We start from the raw sequence: 14,573 nt of genomic DNA, 5'->3' as shown, positions 1-14,573 counted from the left end.
CCTAGGTGGCAGGTCAGTAAGTCGTTATTAGCTAATCAGAATTGGTTGGTGGAAACAAGAATATTTATAAAGGAGTTTTTTGCAGCCAATCGCAATTCGGCTTCCAACTTTGTAGTGTGGGAGGCCTTTAAGGCTACCTTCCATGGACGAGTTATAGCATACAAGTCAAATCAAAATAAGCGGTGTGCTACCCAAATACAGAAACTACAATTGGTGGTTAATGAAGCTATAAGCGGTTACGCAGGCACAGGAGACAGGTCTGGTTCAAAAACGTGGCTTGCTAGGCCTAAGCAGAATCTCAGGAATTTGTTTGAGGAGATAAGTAACTGTAGACCATATGATCAGCAAATTTACGAGGAACTCCAGCAAATAGGGAAATTCCTCACCTGGTCTACACGGATCAAACAGGATAAACAATTCATTAATCAGATTGAGAACCCCGATATTCGAATGGTTGTAACTGAGAATGAGGACATTACACGGGTCTTCTTGCAACTATATACAAGTTGTCATGCCTACTCAGTCTCATCTTTCATTTTAGAATGATATTTTAGTTCAGTACAACTACCCCGAATGTGAAGAGCCCAAAAAGATGCAGTACTAGAGAAAATAACTGTCTCAGAGGTGGCAGTGGCACTACAAAAGATGCCCAATACAAAAGCTGGTGAGAATTACAGAATACCAATTGAGGTCTATTAGATATTTGCAAAAGAGATGCTCCTCTTTTTCACTGATGTTTAATTTAATAAGGGAAGGTGTTGAGATTCCTCCAACATTTAAAGAGTCCACCACAGTCAGTTTTCTCAAGATATATAAATCCCCTGCAAATGTTAATTCGTATTGGCCGATAAATCTTCTAAATACAGATTATAAATTGTTCACCAAAGTATGGGCATCTCAGTTTGTTCCCTTAGGTCAACCTTTGATACATGAAGGTCAAAATTGACTTTTACCAAACAGACTTATGGCAGCAAGCACAAACTTTCTATTCCAAGCTATACATTACTTCACTTATAACCAAATCAGGGTAATGATAAACAGAAAAAAGGCTTTTGAGTTGGTCAACTGGAATGCCCTTTTCTGCATTTTGGGTACATTTGGTTTTCCCAATCAATTTATAAAAATGCTTGAAAATCTATATCAGGGTGTGGAGGGCAAAATTATTGTAAACTCAAAGCTATGAGGATCGGAGAAAATCAATAGCGGTAACCGACAGGGGTGCCCTATGTCTCCTAATCGTTTTGCTTTTTTATTGAGCCTCTAGCAGAGATAATTCGTAGCACTGGGTCTATTGTTCCACTGTTAAAAGGGCTACCAATTATATATATTTTCAGACAATATAATTTTATACCTAAAAGCCGAAAGAGCTAGTATTCAGGGGGTACTTGATGTGGTCAAAGATTTTACCAATATATGTGAGTACAAGATCAATCGAGGTTGCTCTTGTTTAATGCATCAGCCACTGAGCTCCCACAAGCTTTAAAGTACCAGTGTAACTCTCAGCGCCCAGTTCATTATTTAGGGATCTTTGTCACGCATAGATATTTCCAACTATCTTAACTGAATTACATGGCCACGCTCCAGGACGTGCAAGGTTGATTAGAAAGATGGGCTCTACTCCCGTTGGCAGGGTGGCGCTAATTAAGATGTCTATGCTACCTTTATTTTTATTTCCTTTCTCTAATCTTCCTATTAAAACTAATAGTTAATATTTTAAGAAGCTAGATTTCCTCATTAGAACATTGTATGGAACAGAAAACCCCCCAGAAATAAATACTCAATTCTTTAGTTAAATAAAACCAGTTAAATAAAGGGTGATTTAGCGCAACCCCATTTCCACACATATGTCCTGCAGCCCTGCTTGATATTAAGGCTCAACTTGTTAAGGAGACTGGACTGCTGGATGATTTTTAACGAAGTGTATTGTGCAAGAATTAGCGATTGATTTACCTGCCCTCTTAAAGTCTGTGAAACTTCCCAAAAAGAGTAGATATAAGGTGCAATTAGCGATGGAAAATCAGATTAACGCCTTTTTTTAGATCTTGGCAGGTTTCAGTTTGCCATTGGTTTGTTCGGCTACAGGATGGTAAATTTTTTGGTTTGAAATTATCTATGGCTACTTTGGGATTTTTGAAAACTAAGGCCCATATTTATACTTTTTGACGCTAAACTGCGCTAACGCAGTTTAGCGTCAAAAAATTTAGCGCCGTCTAACGCCATTCTGAAGCGCCATGCGGGGGCCGTATTTATGGAATGGCGTTAGCCGGCGCAAGCAGACCGGCGCTGCCTGGTTTGCGTGGAAAAAAACCAAGTAGACCAGGCAGCGCCGGCGTTGGGAAAAAATGACGTTAGGGCGTCTTAAAATGGGGCAAGTCAGGTTGAGGCAAAAAAATCGCCTCAACCCGATTTGCGCCATTTTTTTACGACGCCCAGACGCCATTTCATGACTCCTGTCTTAGTAAAGACAGGAGTCATGCCCCCTTGCCCAATGGCCATGCCCAGGGGACTTGTGTCCCCTGGGCATGGTCATTGGGCATAGTGGCATGTAGGGGGGCACAAATAAGGCCCCCCTATGCCACCCAAAAAAAAGTAAAAAAATATAAAAAATAATACTTACCTGAACTTACCTGAATGTCCCTGGGGTGGGTCCCTCCATCCTTGGGTGTCCTCCTGGGGTGGGCAGGGGTGGCAGGGGGGGTCCCTGGGGGCAGGGGAGGGCACCTGTGGGCTCATTTTGAGCCCACAGGCCCCTTAACGCCTACCCTGACCCAGGCGTTAAATAGTGGCGCAAATGCGGGGTTTTTTGACCCGCCAACTCCCGGGCGTGATTTTTGCCCGGGAGTATAAATACGACGCATTTGCGTCGCTGTCATTTTTTTAGACGGGAACGCCTTCCTTGCGTCTCATTAACGCAAGGAAGGCGTTCACGCCAAAAAATGACGCTATTTGCCAATACTTTGGCGCTAGACGCGTCTAACGCCAAAGTATAAATATGGCGTTAGTTTTGCGCTGAATTTGCGTCGAAAAAAACGACGCAAATTCGGCGCAAACGGAGTATAAATACGGGCCTAAGGGTTTTATCAAGATAGGCAATTTTTTGTAGGCGAAAATCAAATAACATGGGAGGAGCTTAAATTGTGTCAAGGGACAGCGTGTCATCAGTTTATGTTCAGCTTTCGCCAGCTAATTAGTATTTTAAAAGCTAATTATCAGGAGCTGAGTGCAGAGGCCCAGACAGTTGTTTGTTTCCTAGTACAGAGCAAGCTAATAGGGATCGATAATTGGTACAGGGCTCTGCAGAAAATTCTGACCAGGCTTTAATTCCAGTGTTTCTATAAAAATGTACATAAAAACTTTGAGGCGTAAATCTCTTAGGGGAGCACATTTTGCAAGGATGTCCTTTCTGTCACGATGGATGGCATACCATACCCCAACAGCTCTGCATAAAATATTTCCATCATTCCCTGGTCAATATCTCTGATGTCAACTCAATGGTACGGGCAATTGGCTACATATAATTTTACATGTCCAAAACCTTATCAATTTAGGGAGGAATTCTTTCAAGCCCTTAGCAAATGCATGCAATTTAGAATTATGCCTGAAGCTAGTCTAGTGTTATTTGGTGCCTCCAATGATTGTTGTAAAGTGAATAAGTATGCATAATATTTTATTTCTATAGCTTTAATGGTACCTCCAATACTGGAGAACGTCTAATATTCCAACTCTGCAAGTCTGGAATGAAAAAATGACTAGGACTAACACATTTGAAGAAGAATATGCCAGGCGAGTTGGGAATGTTACAAGATTTCACCTATCTCTTGACTGTAACTCAGAATAGATATTCAGACTTTTTCAGTGATTTGCCCCCCGCAGAAACAGTATTAACCAATGTTTTTATTTAATGGACTACTTTAGAAGCATTATTTATTCATTTTAATGAGGACCGGCAAATATCCTAAAGTACAATTGTACTTTATCTAATAGCTGAAACACCGATGGGTTAATTGTTTTGCCATTTATCTTTTAGGGGGCCGATTGAGTATATTTATGCACTATATTTTCTGGCCACTTTAAATATCTAGTGGCTAGCACTGTGGGATGATGTCTTCCTTTATTGCACTAGAGTTCTACATACTGTTTATATCGTTGTCTTTATTGGTTGATTGTTCACGTTCTAGGTAAAGGAAGAGTTCCTAAAAGACACTACAGTTCCTTAGGCAGCAGCCTTATAAAATTGCAATAATTTCATTATTAATGGCCTGGAGCTGTTCACCTGTTGAAGCATCAATGCACTTTATTTAGCTGCTGAGTTTTAGTAGGTAATTGTTTTGCATTTTATTCTTCATGGTTTAAGAATGTCTATGTATTGTATTTTTTATATATATTTCAAATGACTAGCTGCTAAATGAGGAGAGTATGTCTTTTAGTGCACTTATTTTGGTTTGATTATTTATGCACTACGGAAAAGACAGCAAATAGTCTTAAGGACGCAAACCTATAAAACTGGTTGAACTAAATCTATAGCTGGGGGTAAAATTGATTATTGTTAGCAATTTGTGAAATATGTGAAATAAGGCGATTATACTCATGAATTTCCTGAGTGATAGAATTGTTTAGACTAATGTGGATGTTCTTTTTCATAATAATGTATGCATCTTCTTAGAATCTGCTCAATAAAAAAATAGTTTGCCACAGACCAGTCAGGTTTTACTTAGAGACAATGTGTATAGTATTTGTGCAAGACTTCAAACTGTAATAAAGGGAAAACACCACACAAAAAGGATCCCTCACCAAGTTAGATAAATAGAGCTGTTATGGTTTAATTTTAGCACCTTGCTCGGGCACATATATTTTAGCTTAACTTAGGCCTGAGACCTGTGATCTTTTACCAAGATAATATGGTTTATTTTCATTTATTCATTTTAGAATAGCTTGCTTTTCAGTGGGGATGTTCTATTTTTCCTAATCAGCTGCTATTCTACTACAGTGTTGTTATTATTATTGTGCACAACATTTCTCATCATGTTCCTGACCCAAGGTTGACAAGAAACAGTATGAGACCAACACGAGAAAATGTTCGGCATTGCCGCCACAAGAGCACGCACATGGTCTAACACTTTGGCACATGCCCACGTCAGGCCTATTTCGCAGAACAAAAACATGTTTTTCTATAAAACACCATGGAGGCCAAAACGGGATTCAAAGGTGTCCTTCTGACTAGGATTTCCATCTATGCTGCATCCAATTTTCAGCAAGCCCTCACCTTGTCTCTGTGAGCCGGCTAATGAGACTAACAGACTTCATTCTAAGGTAATGGGGGTGGGTGCTCCTTTCAGAGACTGAATATGGACAGATTTGACTATCACTGCTGTGCTCTCGCTTGAAGGTAGATGCTAGGCATTAGGTTGAAATTCTAAATACATGTTCATTACAATATGCTGGGATTGTTCATCTTTTTCTCACTGACCGATGCAATCCTAATTTTGTTATGCCTCATTATCCTAATAATTGCAGCTCATATGTTTTATTGTAGACTGCAGTCTTTTCAATAAATATATTGAAAACCACCCTGCATCTCTTTATTACCTCTGTGTGTGCACAAGACCTTTTTGCTAACGAGAGAAAGGGGTGAGATTTGTTCACCCCAACTTCCCTGAGAGTTCACCAGAGGGTCATGCAATAGGCTGCCACAGGTCACCTTTCCTTCTTGGGTTGGATGTGGTGCTGCTAGCAAGCAGATAGGGTTAGGCCGGAAGCCGCCAACTGGTGTGGGAATGACTCAGTCACCCACAAGTGGTGGTGCTGTCACCCTGAATCCAGCAGTCTCATTCAAACAATGAGAGACCTGAGACATGGCACCGCCAATGATGGTTAGGCACTAATTATACAGGTCTCCTGAGTATCTCTGTCTCACACACACTAAAGGTACCCTAAGTACCATTATATGGAGATGTCTGTGGTCTTAGGGAGAATCCTCCTCAGCTGAATACAGAGTACCTATCCAGACTGTAGGTTGTTCAACCTTGAACCTTCAAAAGGATTTCCCGCATTGGTGCTCCTTTCTCTGATACCTATTGATTAACACGGCACAACCAGTAAATATCCTAGTTAACTGTAGACAACTAGTTGCACAGTTTCTTTTAGCTAATGGCTTATCAAATGAGGGCAAGGAGGTTACATTCGTCGTAGAAGGTCACGACGGATGCAGAACAGAAATATTTTATTCTTGGGTCACCGTTCCTGAAGTAAATGCAGACTCCAACACACTCCATATACACAGAATTGCAAATGTACCACTACAGTATAGAGCATATCATTACTTAGAAATACCTCTAAATTATCAAGAACACAATAACTGGTTTGATGGCACCCTTCCACATGTAGTACAACCTGTTAGATTAGGTATCTTAAGTAATACACCACATCCCAATGTGCAGGCTATGCAAATAGCTGTTGTACGCATATTATACAATGAGCTAGTAGCAATATACAGATGCTTAATACAATTTGTAATGTGGACCTTAAATACCACTCTAGCAAGGGCTGCTCCAGCTATTAACCAATTGGCCATTAGAGGAACAAATCCACAAATACTTCACTCAATTATGGGCAAAGCACCCACTGAGCAGGAGAAGATTCCATTCTGGGTTGCACAAAAAGCGAACCAGCTGGAAGCAGTGTTTCCCCATATGGGACCCCAAGATAAACATAGAATTCTCACAATGTGTTTGTCATTTGGAATGGTTCCCATAATAGAGGATTGTGCCACCCGGGACACAGTCTTCACAGCAATACATACCATCATGCATGGTACCCTGAAACTTGCAAACTTTTTGGAAGTGTTGAAACAAATTTCAAACAAACATGGGGCAGCCCTGGATTTCGGGATGAAACTGATGTGCAACTTTGACACAGTGTCCTAAATAATATTAAGTAACACTAAAGGGGAAGCAGCAGCACTGGTGATTCATCAGCAGCTCTGGGAGGTTCCTCAGTGGGATGAGGAGCGCAAGATGCCAAAGATTATTTCCGAAACCTATACCACTATAGACCGGGATAGTCTGCAGGCCAGATCAACTAAACCTCAAATACAGAGTACTTCCACTAAGGAAAGAAGGAAAGTACTAAACAAGCACAAGAGGGCACCAAAAACACTGGGATAAACAAAACAAAATAAAGATAGAAGAAGTTAAAGAGGAGAATCTCCGCAACCGGAGACCTCCGAAAAAAGATATATACTCAGAAACAGAGAAGCTATAAAAACTCCCTATAGATACCAATATACTGACAATTGCCCATCTTGTTTCTTCCAGGACACACCGGAAAAACGAGTGACAGAGTGGGATGGTTAGAACACCATAGCGACTACATGAAGTCGAAAAAGGACTCACAGCGCTCGTCAGAAACTTACATTAAAAAGGAGGATAAAAGCTCTTCAATAAAAGCCCCAATTTAAGAAGAAGAAATTGGCAGTGATATCAATTAAGGATGCTATTCAGATTGAGAATGTTGTTGAAGAACAGGACGTGGGCAGTGACTCTGCTAGACAGCGTGGCAGAGGTCACGATATGTCACCAGAATCTTATAGATCTTCCAGATGTGACAGCAACTAATGGCCTTTTTGAAGTCAAAACAGTGGACAAGAGCATTACTTCACCCAACAGGGGCTATAAATTAAACATTCAAATTGAGGGAGACCTAGGGCACACTATTAAAGTGATCTTGTGGAGGAGATTAACACTAAATTATAACATACTCTTGGCAGAAAAAGATTGGTCACCTGAATTTGTCTGCAAGCTCCCACAAGGGGATGTCATTTTGCCTTCTTTCTCAGTCCTAGTCCCAGATGTTGTAAAGGAAGCCTAAGATGCTGAATGGGCTTTGGCACAGGTTCCCCCGCTGTACCGCAACTACATAGGGTGGCATAAAGATTCCCCTACCATGTAATTCCAATTAGATCTACACAACAGATCCAGCCTCAATATCCCATTAAACATGAAGCTAAAGCACCTGTGAGAGAAATTCTCACACAACTGGAGTATCAGGGTGTAATCAAACCCTGTGTCTCTGTAATGAATAACCTGTTATTCCCCATAGCAAAACCAGACCATTCGTATAGAATAGTCTTAGATTACAGACATTTAAAGTCACAAACACACATTTGCAATACAGAATACATACAGCACAGCATTAATAAGCAATATAGTGCAGAAAATCTAACGCCTGAAAGTCAGGGCCTGAGGGGCAGATTTATGGAAAATGTTGCTGCACCAGCCTATAAGTATGCCCCTGAGTGCCTTCAGCGCACTTGGCTCTCAGAGGCAGTTTTGCTTTTTGCCTCAAGGGTAAAAGTACAGGCCGGGTTGTTTTCTGCCTGGGTAATATCAATATTACATGATATTGACCCTGATGTGTTGTCCTATGTGGATGACATCTGTCTCACAGATGACAACCTCAATATGCATTTGACCAGGGTAGATTAGATTGTCTTAAGATTCTCCACCCAAAGCTACAAATTTTATTTTAAGAAAACAAAATTTGTTTTTTTCAGTGTCCTATTTCTATGACACAAATGATCAAATGAAGGCAAGAGCCTGGCCCCACACTTTCAAGGAACATGCACTCAATTGCAACCTCCAAACACCATCAAGGAACTGTAGTCATTGCTGGGTTTCTTCCCCTTTGGCATAACATACATTCCAGAGTATGTACAACACATAAAAGCTCTTTGTGATATGATTTGTCCTGACTTCTCAAGTAAATACTGGACACCAGAACACACACACGCATTCTCAGAGGACTGCAACAAGACATGCTAGAAGCACAACACTTGCTGGTGCCACCTGGGTTTACCTATGTCACATTCAATGAGGGTGGCACAGTAACCATAGCATACAAATCACATTTGTACTCCAATGCACAACAAAATTTGCACCAACAGAAAAAATACTGACTTCTGTTCAGATGGCTGTCATTAAGGTGAGGCCACTTGCCCAAGGGAAACGCATTATTGTCGTTACCCCGGTGACTGCCCTTTAGGCGGTCACCAAAGCTAGCATTTCAAATACTAAAGCATTACATCCATGTTGGATTCAATGTGCAACCTCGTTGACTGTCACTGATGTTGATTATGTTTTCGACCCAAAATTACAGATTCAAGAATTTCTCCAATACAAGCTTGAATACCCCGCACCCCCTAATATTTTAGCTATTGGCCAATACTAAGTTATCATTTATGCTGATGGTTCAACAAAGCCAGCTGTAGGTACCAACACTCTGCTGCTTGCACACCTGTTAGTGGGGTAGTAAGGGGTATTATATTTCAACCTCAAAATACCTAGATGCAGACCATTGGGGACTGCACGTCTCTGCTTGCCGAGCTTAAAGCTCTGGACCTGGCACTGGAACATATGATTACTTACATCATTGGCACCTGAACGGGCTCAGGTATTACAAAGGGAACACCATCACACACAAAAACTTGTGGGGGAAGGTAGCTGATCTTAAGGACTGGCTAATGAAAGCTCATGTAGTACATACATTGGGCCATCAACGTGTAGGAGTACATGTTGTAGGAAATACTTTGGCTGCTAAAGCTGCCAAAGCTGCAATAGCTACAGCTTCTGCTGCTGCAATTACTCATTCTCATACGAGATTAAATGATGAGATGCTGGCTGATGTGAAACTTTCAGCTGGCGGCAAGTCTTTACCAAAAGCATACCCAGCGAGATATTCCAACCATCTCAGTGCCCAAAACATTGCGTTTACAACAATTCCAGGGTGGGAGATCAAGTGATCGCCAACCAAACTCAGCAATTAGATCTCATTAAAGCAAGACACAAGGGTGTTTCATCTGCTCATGTGGGTGTGGCGGCTACTATGTCCCTGCTGCAAAAACGCTTTTGATGGTGAGGTCTATACAAGCAGTTCAAGCAGTATGTCCTTTGCTATAACATTTGCCAACAAATTAAAGGGTTCACCATCAAATACCTCTGCAGACACCCCTCCTAGTGCCCAACAAACCACTACAATGTGTGTGCCTGGATCATTGCAGTTCCTTACAACCTGGTGGTACATACAAATATATTTTAGTCACTGTTGATTCATGTTCTAGATTCCTGCAAGTATGGCCACAAAGGTCGGCTGGCGCCCAAACTCTAATTAAAGATTTGCAAGTCTTTATCATGATATATGTGTTTGCAGCTTTACACTCGGACCAGGGCCCAGCTTTTGCCTACAGGGCATTCATGGACACCGTGGAATCAATGGGTGTTCAACCTAAGTATTCCTCACCCTACCATCCTGATGGTAATTCAGTTGTGGAGGGAAAGAACTGAGACTTAAAGCAAGCCTTAACAGCAAGGGTATTAGGTTCTGGACGTAATATTATAATTTTGTTATGCCTCATTATCCTAATAATTGCAGCTCATATATTTTATTGTAGATTGAAGTCTTATCAATAATTATATTGAAAACCACTCTGCATCTCTTTATTGCCTGTGTGTGTGCATGAGACCTTTTCGTTGAAGAGAGAAAGTGAGATCTGTTTACCGTGACTTCCCTGAGAGGTAACTAGAGTGTCATGCGATAGTCTGCCACAAGTCACCATTTCTTCTTGAGTTGGGTGAGGTGCTGCTAACAAGTCGGTAGGGTTGGACCAGCAGCCGCCAGTTGCCATGGGAATGACTCAGTCACCCATAAGCTGTGGTGCTGCTGCCTGAAATCCAGCAGTCTTATTCGAATAATGGGAGCCCTACAACAGAACTTTCTTTAATAAATAAAACAAGGCCGAAACAATAAAAATCTAATCAGTCAATCAGTTGAACTGAAGATGTATAATTATAAAGATTTTAGGGAAGATAGCACCAAAAAGCACAAAGTGTCAACTGCAGACATCTGGTTGCAGCAGACCAGGACAAAGTCACAAGTTCAGGCTGACAGTGGTAGACAGCAAGCCAGCTGTAGGGACCCTGTTAAGCTCACTGAACAGAGGCCCGAATTTATACTTTTTGGGGAAAAACTGCGGGAACGCAGTTTTGCACCAAAAAGTATAGTGCTGGCTTGCGTCATTTAAAAACGCCCGCCAGGCGCTGTATTAATAATATGGCACAAGCTGGCACTAAACTTAGGCTAACATCTTTAAAAAAGACGCTAGCCAGGTGGGGGTGGCGGTAGTAAAGGAGGGGGTTGTGCGTCAAAAAATTATGCTAGCCTTGTTAGAGGCAAAACAAATGCCTCTAATCATACTCCTGTCTTTCCCATGTCATGCCCATCACTCCAATGGCCAGCACAGGGGACAAGTGTCCCCTGGGCATGGCCATGGCACCCAGTGCCATGCAGGGGGCCCCAAGTTAGGGCCCCCAATGGCAAAAGAAATATATTTAAAAAACACTTACCTGGACCTACCTGGGATGGGATCCCCCATCCTCTGGTGTCCTTCTGGTGGGGTGGGGGTGTTCCTGGGGCGTAGGGAGGGCATCTATGGACCCATTCCATGATGTTTAACCATGGAAATGGGTCCACTGGTCCCCTAACGCCTGGTCTGACCCAGGCATTAAATATTAGTGCTAAGCAAGCTTAGCACCATTATTTAGCCCCTCCTCCCACCTGTGCATCATTTTAGCATGGGGGGATTAATATGGGGCTATGGGGAAAGCACTATTTTTTTGGTTGGGAACACCTACCTTGCATCTCATTGATGCAAGGTAGATTTACTCATCGAAATAATGGTGCAAACTCCTATATTTTGACGTTAGACGTGTCTAACGTCAAAATATAAATATGGAGTTAGGTTTGCGCTGAATTTGCGTCAAAAAAAGTCTTCAAATTTTGCACAAAAGAAGTATAAATATGGGCCAGAGTACTTAAATCCTGGTTTGCAGAGTGTTGGGAGGACCCATGCCAAAGATGCATCATGCAGCCAGAGCGATGCGTTGGTTCTGAGATGCGATGAGGCTGTGATGCAAAGCCCTGCGTCTCCATTTAGGATCCTGTTGACAGGGCTTGCAGTGTGAGATCTGGCATCAAGGAGGCAGCATGCAGTCAGGGCGATACGCTGGTTACAAGAAGCTGCGAGACTGCGATGCGGAGTCCGGTATCACTCTCTGTAGTGAATCCTAGTTTGTTTTAATGGGATAGACGGAGTTAGCTTAGCTTTTGGCTTGCAGACTTTTGCCCCCATCACCTAGTAACTTTTAACCTATTTAGCTTGCTCTGTCTTAGACCATGTATTTAATTAAATCTTCTAAGATGTCTGCCGTGTTTATAGTTAGGCCTTTTTGTTTAGAGTTATGTTATCAGTGTCACCTCGCTAAGGTGTCAACTCATGCAACAAGACAAGCAAACTATAGGGGCTCACATTAGAAATTACCATCCCAAGCATGCAGCGTTATCTATTATTTTGGAACAACCTACGTCAGTGGTCGAAGTAGATCTGTATAAATGCATCACACGTTAGACAGATAATCAGAGGAATTCCGACCAGATACCATCGCTGCTATCGATGCTGCACGTCGCCTCGACGCTGACCCGGACTTCCTGTTCTGCCGAAGTCTGAGCTTGAGACCTCATTCAGGGTAACCAGGGTTTGGCGGCTCCTTCCAGGGACGAGGCATTGGCAGATTAGGTTTAACATACCCAGCTGTGCTCTAGGTAGGAGGTTAGGCCTATTATGATGGGGTACATGGACATATGATATGCCTTATGTCTTTCTATGCTAATACAAGATGGTGGGGGTCTTCATACTCATGACCCTTGCCTTTACAATTCTATCTCTTGTACTGTTCATTATCCTAATCATTGTAGCCAATATGATTTACCGCATTATGTTGAATGAAAACTATTGAAACATTACTGCATCTTTGTTATTGCCTGTGTTTGGTTGAGATATAATATATCTGTGAGAAAGTGGTAATCTCCATTTAACCACAACATTCCCTGAGATGTCATACTTCTGAGTCCATGCGTAAAGGCTGCCACAAATCACCTTTAACTGTTTGGGTTGTTGGTGAGGTACTGCAAGTGAGCTGGAACGGTTGGGACTACAGTTGCGACTTGTTGTAGGACAGGCATAGTCACCTACAAACATAAGTACTGTCATCCTCAAACCAGCAGTCTTGCCCAGGGCAAGAGTCCAAACTACAACACCTCGAAGCTGCCGTCGATGAGAGATGCGGGCCTGTGCCAAAGACGAATTGCGCAGCAGTGGTTCCCAAGGTGTAGCAGACTGCAGCAGTGATGCGGCTCCAATCCACACAGTAGCAGAGATGCATCACTTCTGCTCTGTGTTTTGCCGTTCAGCAGAAGAGATGCATCGGTTCTGCTGGATCCACAGAAACTGGCAGGGCACTTTAAGACCACTTCCAAGGGTCCCGGACTGGGGTGACACCACTTGGCAGGGTAGAGTCACGGATGTCAGAGTCCAGGTGCAGGTGCAAGGTTTTTGGAAGACTGTTAAGTCCCTGAGGCTTCAGAACAAGAGGCTAACCAGACGTGGATCCCATGCTCCCCATACTGCTGGATTCCAGGTAGCCTGGCTGAGGAGGGTTGATACCCCGAAACTGGTCCCAGGATGCTTGCTTCCAGTCCGGGAAAGACCGGCCTGGCAGTTTGGGCTGGACTGTTCCCATGGGGAACAGGGTCAAGACTGATTTGCATATGGTTGGTTCCTAACTGGTGTGGCATGTGAGCAAAAGAATTATGGATTAAACCCAGATCTGTGATTGGGGGTGAGTGTTTGAAAAGTTTCAACAGTCTGTCCATCATTCTTTTGTGTGCTAAAGTTGCCCGAAGTGGGAAAGGTATGCCCAGACGTAGGTCCCCTGCCCCCTGTGTCTCTAGATTCAAGCTAGGCTGGCTGATGAAGGGTGATACCCTGAAACCGGTCCCAGGATGCTTGTTTCCAGTCCAGGGAGGTCCTGGCCTGGCAGTTCGGTCTGGACTGTTCCCATAGGGAAGAGGGTCATGAACGATTTGCATGTGTCTGGGTCCAAACTGGAATGGCATGAGTAGCACAAAAACTATGGGGGTTATTCTAACTTTGGAGGAAGTGGTAATCCGTCCCAAAAGTGACGGTAAAGTGACGAATTTACCACCAGCCGTATTACGAGTCCATTATATCCTATGGAACTCGTAATACGGCTGGTGGTAAATCCGTCACATTTGGGACGGATTACCACCTCCTCCAAAGTTAGAATAACCCCCTATGTATTTAGGCCTAGATCTCTGTACTGGGGTGAGTGTTTGACATTGTTCAGCATTCTGTACAACACTTGTTCTTTTAACATTCTAAAAGTGGTATTTTCAGAATAATAATTTAAAATCTGACTTCACCATAAGTTAGGATTTTAAATTGTGATTCAGAGACAAAAAACATGAACTGGTTACCTATTCCAATTTCGAAATTACACTTATAAAACCTAATAAGGTAACTCCAATGTTATCCAATGGGAGACGTAGGCCTTGCAGCAGTGAACAATTAATTTAATAGTTTTTCCCTATCAGGACATGTAAAGCACAATTGTACATGTCCAACTTTTTAAATACACTGCAACCTGCCCTTGGGCCTACATTAC

This window comes from Pleurodeles waltl, chromosome 5 (assembly GCF_031143425.1).
Source record: "Pleurodeles waltl isolate 20211129_DDA chromosome 5, aPleWal1.hap1.20221129, whole genome shotgun sequence".
NCBI classification, from domain to species: Eukaryota; Metazoa; Chordata; class Amphibia; order Caudata; family Salamandridae; genus Pleurodeles; species Pleurodeles waltl.
The sequence above is the reverse complement of the archived record's forward strand: the minus strand, read 5'-3'. Positions refer to the sequence as shown.